Source organism: Crocuta crocuta, unplaced genomic scaffold (genome assembly GCF_008692635.1).
Source record: "Crocuta crocuta isolate KB4526 unplaced genomic scaffold, BGI_CrCroc_1.0 scaffold241, whole genome shotgun sequence".
Taxonomy (NCBI): domain Eukaryota; kingdom Metazoa; phylum Chordata; class Mammalia; order Carnivora; family Hyaenidae; genus Crocuta; species Crocuta crocuta.
This window is the reverse complement of record NW_027527807.1, coordinates 3,109,426-3,116,156: the sequence shown is the minus strand read 5'-3', so window position 1 is coordinate 3,116,156 and position 6,731 is coordinate 3,109,426. Positions and strand designations below refer to the sequence as shown.

Sequence of the window (6,731 nt, the reverse complement as noted above, 5' to 3'; positions counted from 1 at the left end):
CCCAGGCTCTCCAGGCTGGAGCAAAGGAGACCCCAACGCGAGCACCTTGGCTTCCCAGTCCCGGCTCAGAAGCCACCCCTTTCCTCATCCTGCCCACACCTACGATTCTTTTCTAAACTGGAAAGCTTCTTACGGCAGCATTATTTACGGTGACAGCAAAGTCAGAGGCAATCTGGCGGCCATCACCAAGACGTCGGAGAGGGAAACTGTCACGTACACACCTAGCCGTATTTTTTGGCAATCAGGAATGGGGGATTCGATGTACATAGAGCCACATGGATGGGCTCCTCAAACATAATGCTGGGTAAAAAAAAAAAAAATAGCAAGAGACAGAATAATATATATAGTAATATTTCCAGAACTTTAAAAAAGGCATTTTTTGAAAACGACAATACACACTTTGTAAGAACACGTGCAAACAAAACCGGAGTAATCGGACAGAACAGCATGGTTGCCAATGACGGAGAGAGAGGAGAATGGGAATGGGACGTGGGGGTGACGGAATAACTCAATTAAGCCAGATGCCCATGATGATAAATGGGTCATGAGCTGGCTTTGATTAGCTCAACCCTCCGCACCTAAGGCACTAACGAAATGCCGAGGTAAAGAAATGAACTGTGGGGCCGCTGGGTGGCTCGGTCGGTTAATCATCTGACTCTTGATGTTGGCTCAGGTCATGATCTCGCGGTTCGTGAGTTCTAGCCCTGCACTGGGCTCTGCGCTAACAGTGTGGAGCCTGCTTGGGATTCTTTCTCTCCGTCTCTCTGTGCCCCTTCCCTGCTCTCTCTCACTCTGTCTCTTAAAATCAATAAATAAACTTTAAGGGGAAAAAAAGAAGAAATGAACTGAAACACTTCCTAGCCTCTTAAAGATTTGTTTCAAGCAACACCTTTATCTCTAACCCAGAACAATGAGCTTGCACAGGATGAGGGCTGGAGGAGAGCCTGCCCCTCACCCCACCACTTCTTTTATGGATGAGGAAACTGAGGCCCTGAGAAGAGAAATGACCAAGCCAAAGTCACACGCTCAGCTGCAAAGCTTAGACTAGACCCTTGCCTCCCGTGCCCAGGACTCCCTTATCCTGACCATGTGCATCCACTGAGGAGAATTCTCCCTTGTTCTGTTGCTGCCGTTTGCTCTTTAAATGAATTCAGCTCCATCCCATGATTTCTGCCTCCTTCATATGTTTTTTTAAATTTAAAATCAAAAGCAGGAAAAAAAGAAAAGCGTACTGCCCTGACCTGCCTGCATATCAAACCAGTGAAACTTAGCTAATTGCAAGAGTTCTCAACTATTCTAATTTACAGCATACGGTTGAAAACTAGAATTTTTGACAGTCTGCTTCAAGGGGTTTCAGAAGTTTACTAAACAAGTCAGTAAGAATACCAGCGCAGTCCCTTCTGTATTGTAACAATGCCTCACGGGGCCCGAGGAAGCCTAATGATTTTTATCGATGTGCTTATCAACACATGTCAACCTTGCATGACAGTTTGCGGAGAACAGCTCCCTGCCCCGACCACCCTCACTTACATACCCATGAGGCAATCGAACATGAAAGCTTTCTGGAGACCCAGGTGATGCTGTTCTGCAACACTTGTTTGATGGTTCGCGTTCCCTGGTGCCTCTTCCCCCTTACAACGAACTAAATTCCAGTCTATTCTATAGTGCGTGTAGACCTACTCGACTCAACGTTTCCCAGGACAATCATCATCATAACACGTTGGATGCTCAGCTGTAGCAAAACCGCGTTGCCCTCCTGGCACCCAGAAAGGGTTCAGAGAACACCTGCTGTGAGTCCCTGCCCCAGGCTGCAATGGGAGGTAGTGGGAAGGAATTGTTAAGGGCATGGGCGTTAGTATCAGAGACTCCAGAGTTTAAATGCAGGACCTATCACTGTGTACCCGGCCTTTGGCAAGATACTTGGGCTTTTTATTTTGATCCAACAGACACCGATGGGTCTGCTACATGCATGGTCCTATTCTAGGTGCGTGGGGGCATGGTAGCAAAGCAAACAGGTGAAAACTCCTGCCCTCACAGAGCTGACATTCTAATAGGGGGAAATATACCACACACGATTAACATAATAAATAAATACATTATGTGATGTGGTAGAAGGCGGTAAGCGTCTTGGGCTAAAGAAAAAGCTGAGGAAGAAAAAGAAAAAGCTAAAGAAAAAGCTACTTGGGCGTTGGATTGCCGGGGATTGGGTGCAGGTGGCAGTATTAAATAGGGTGATCAGGGGGCGCCCGGGTGGCTCAGTCGGTTGAGCATCCGACTTCAGCTCAGGTCATGATCTCGCAGTTCGTGGGTTCAAGCCCCACACCAGGCTCTGTGCTGACAGCTTGGAGCCTGGAGCCTGCTTCGGATTCTGTGTCTCCCTCTCTCTGCTCCTCCCCTGCTTGTGCTCTCTCTCACTCTCAAAAATAAATGAACATTAAAATAAATAAATAAATAGGGTGATCAGGGTAGGTCTCATAGAGAAGTTGACGGCCTAACAGAGAGTACAGGGAGTTACCCTCTGTGGTAGGCAGAAGATCAAGGAACAGGGAGGTAGCAGTGAGGAGTGCTTGAATTCTGGATATATTTTGAATGTGGAAATCATCACGATTTCATGACAGATGGGGTATGATGATTGAGAAAAAGAAAGATGTCAAGAATGACCCTAAGGTTTTTGGCCTGACCAACGAGATCTGAATGGACATCCTCCCTACATCTGATAAAGGGTATCGTTTGGAGCCGGTTTTCCTTTTTTTTTTTTTTTCATGCTTTTTCATCAGGAGCAGTGTTTTGGACACACCAAGTGCCACCCAGGTGCCTCAGTCAGTTGAGCATCAGACTTCGGCTCCGGTCATGATCTCGAGGTCCATGGGTTCGAGCCCTCACTGCTGTTAGCGCAGAGCACACTTTGGATCCTCTGTCCCCCTCTGTCTGGCCCTCCCCAGCTTGCGCTCTCCCCAAAATAAATAAACACAACAACAACAAAAAAGAAATCCTAGTGGGGATGATGTTAAGTAGGAAGTTGGACACACATAGAGATTACTTTGAGGCAAGCTGTGACCACCCAAGGAGTGAGTAGAAATAAGGGAAGAGCTCCAAGGACTGAGTCCTGAGGCCCCACAGCATAGAGAAGTCAGAGGGGCACGGCCAGGAAAGGAGACTGAAGAGTATCAGAGAAGTTGAAGGGCAATCAAGACAGTGTGATGTCCCGAAAGCCAAGGGAAGGAAGTGCATCAAAGAGGAGGGAGTGATCCACTGTCTTAAACACCGCTGATGGATCAAGAAAGATGATGACTGACAACTGACCCAGGGGCTGGAACTGTGAAGGTTATTGGGGACTTCACCGGAGCTGGCTTTATGGAATAGTGGAGGCATGGACCTAACTGGAGTGGCTCTAAGAAAAAACTTGGAGATGGGCAATAGAAACAGCTCTTGAACGATGTATGCTGTGAATGCGAACGAAGAGATGGGTGGTAGCTGGGAGAGGAAGTCCTAGCTTCCTTCTCCTTAAAAAAGGATCAACAGCCTTGCCCATCTCTCAGTGTTATTGAAAAAATTAAGAGATTCGAGAAAAAGATTTTGCATACTGAGATAGTATATGTAACACATCTATCACATAGCAGGCACTCAATAAATGGTAGTTATTATCTTTATATTGTTTACACTAGAATCAAATGCATGCTCTGACACCTTTTTATTTTTTTATACTTATTTGAGAGAGAGCGAGAGAGAGCACATGCGCGTGCAAGAGAGAAAGAGAGAGCAGGGGTGGGGCAGAGGGAGATTGAGAGAGAGAGAGAGAGAAAGTGTCGTAAGCAGGCTCCACGCTCAGCATGGAGCCCGACGCAGGGTTGGATCCCACAACCCTGGGATCATGACCTGAGCCAAAATCAGGAGTCGGACGCCAGCTGACTGAGCCCCCCAGGCATCCACACCTTTGAGAATAATACAGATTTTAATGTCTCAGATCAATGTGTTAGATGAGTCATTGTGTGCAGGAAACAAACAAAAATCTCAGAATAAGTTTTGCTGTAATGCACATCAAACCACATCTCTTAAGATGACCTCCAAAGGACACATCTGCTAAGTTTTCATCGCATTTGTGTTCCCTAGGATATCGTAATTATATGTAACTACCAGAGGCTGAAGAAAAAAGCTTCTTTCAAAAACACAATCTTCTCTCAAAATGGGACAAGCATCTCCATTATCGAGCATGTCTCGAGTGTAACAAGGCCGTAAAGTTGCCCCCCTCTTTTCCCCCCATATATGCAATATTTTCTCCCCACTCCTCCCCTAATTGCCCAGTTAAGTGCTACAGAAGTAAACTAACATCTGAGACTGTTTTCCTGGCCAAGCCAATGCTCCTTTATAAAGATGGTGAGCAGGGGCGCCTGGGGTGGCTCAGTCGGTTAAGCATCTGACTATGGCTCAGGTCATGATCTCATGACTCATGGGTTTGAGCCCCCCATGGGGCTCTGTGCTGACAGCTAGCTCAGAGCCTGGAGCGTGTTTCAGATTCTGTGTCTCCCTCTCTCTCTGCTCCTCCCGTGCTCATGCTCGCTCGCTTGCTCTCAAAAATATAAAGATGGTGAACAAACATTATTCCGTAAGCTACGAGTTATAAAGACTGAGAGTCCTGAAGAGGGTTTAGTTGTGAAAGAAAGTATAACTCAAAGCGACGTTAACCTGACAAGTATGTATTAGTGTACAGAATAGTTAAGGTGCCGTAGGTTAATTAGGAGGAGAGGGTGAGCTGTTGGCATGAGTGATTCAAATTAGTTATTCAAGTCTGAGTGCATCGTAACTCTGTTAATTTCCCAGGCACTAATATTTGTTTTATAAGTTTATTTATTTCGGGAGAGACAGAGACAGCTCTAGTGGGGGAGGGGCAGAGAGAAAAGAAGATGGAGAATCTCAAGCGGGCTCCGGGCTGCCAGCGCAGAGTTCAACTCCTCCACTCTGGGCTTGAACTCCAGAAACCATCCAGGCACCCCCCAGGCACTAATGTTTCTATTGATCGTGAGGGTGTGTCCTGAAAGACCACATTCTATTGTGTGTGTCAACTCCTTCCTGTTTCAAAGGAAAGGAGTTCTTCCCCCTTTCTAACACACACCCCTCCATCACCTCCTCAGCGACCGACCTACCTCCTGTGACACAAGTCTGTCTCTCTCTGCTCACAACGCCCAAACCTCTGGCGCACTAAATTTCCTTCCCTCCTCAAGCCACCACCCCATCTTCTTTCTGCCAACACCAAAGCTCTCATGGTCCCCCACTCTTCTGTCCCCTGCACCACTGAAACTGCTCTGGAAAAGATCACCAGGGGCCTGCTGGTTGGCTAGTCTGATGACTTCCTCTCAGCCTTTATCCCCTCCAACCTGTTGTAGCCTCCCAAATTAGTGACGACCCCTCCGTGCTGAACCTTCATTCTCCCTCAGCTTCCTCGACGCTATTCTGTTCTGGCTCTTGGCTTTTCTCAGGGCCCTCTCCTTAGTCTTGCCTTCTTGCTTTGTGTATTCTCCCTGGGAGAGAGTCCTCACTTCCGGGGCTCTTGTGATCAATAACGCGCTTACGACTTTCATGTCTGTATCTGCAGCCCACAGGTCTCTACTGACCTCCAGCCCCATATTTCNCACGTGTTCACCTCCAGCCTCATCAGCTTCACCCCCTCTGCCCCGGCCTGTGCCATTGCCCAAACTGGAAAGCTGGCAGACCGTCTCTGTTTCCTGCAATGTCTGGACACCCGCATTTCATTTGTTCCCAGGTCTGAAATGCCTCTGGAATCCTTCCTTCCCTCTTCTTCCCCAAGTACCACCCACGGGCTTGGTTCAGGGTCTCTACACCATTCACCTTGCCCCTCCCACTGCCCCCAGACTATGGGCTTCCACCACACTCAACTGCATAGCCTTCCGCGAATGTCTGACAATCTTTTACACTAAGGAGCAGAGTCTAACTTACTTACATTTCTGCAATGGGTTTCTTCCACCGTAGAAAATGCCATCTGTGTTCAGCCTACAGCATATGCAGTCTCCACGCCAATTACGCTACTGTGCTTTGTTGCACTAACAGGGCCCTGAGGAGCCAGACCCTTTGGGTCATGGGTCCCGGGACCGCCTCCCTGGGCCCCTCCCTGGAAGTATTATGCAGATTACAAAAGAAACATTAATGACTGGACCTCGTTGAGGAGGGGGAGCTGCCTTGTTCTGTGCAACGGACATGTGTGAAAAGAAAATGCCCATCCTCTCACCCCACGCAAAATGGAACCCCGGGGCGAGCTGAAAAAAGCAAGTCTAATTCCTGAGAGCAGCCCTTCCCAGTGCCCTCTGCTCCAAGCATTTGGAGAGAATGGATCTGATTGCGGTTCGCTCAGCTCATTGTTAAGGAGTATTCAGATTTAACAAAGGTGCATTTTAGAAATGTCTTTGTGTCGTGGCTACATTTTTCTTCCCAACCCGAAATCGTAGCATAGCACGGTATCTCTTAGATCTTTCCGTCGCTTCTCCAGCCATCACCCCGATGGAGGTCTTAATTACCTCACTCCTGGGCAATTATAAGTTCTCTCTACCTCCCGTGTCTGCCGGGGTCCTCCTTCCAAAGCCATTCACTCATCTATTCAGTGGGGCCGTCTATTAACAAGGTTAACAAGCACTAATTGAGTAACAGCTGCGCATCGACCACCGACCACCCCGCAAGGCCCAGAAATTGGGGAAGGGGAGGGACATAGCCTTAGAGCAAGT

At 47.9% G+C, this 6,731-nt stretch overlaps 1 protein-coding gene across 1 annotated transcript in view; it reads left to right on the top strand.

Annotated features, from left to right (window-relative positions):
* The window catches only part of ADGRG4 (adhesion G protein-coupled receptor G4), a 105,396-nt gene that overhangs the window by 98,476 nt on the left and 189 nt on the right, over window positions 1-6,731 (top strand).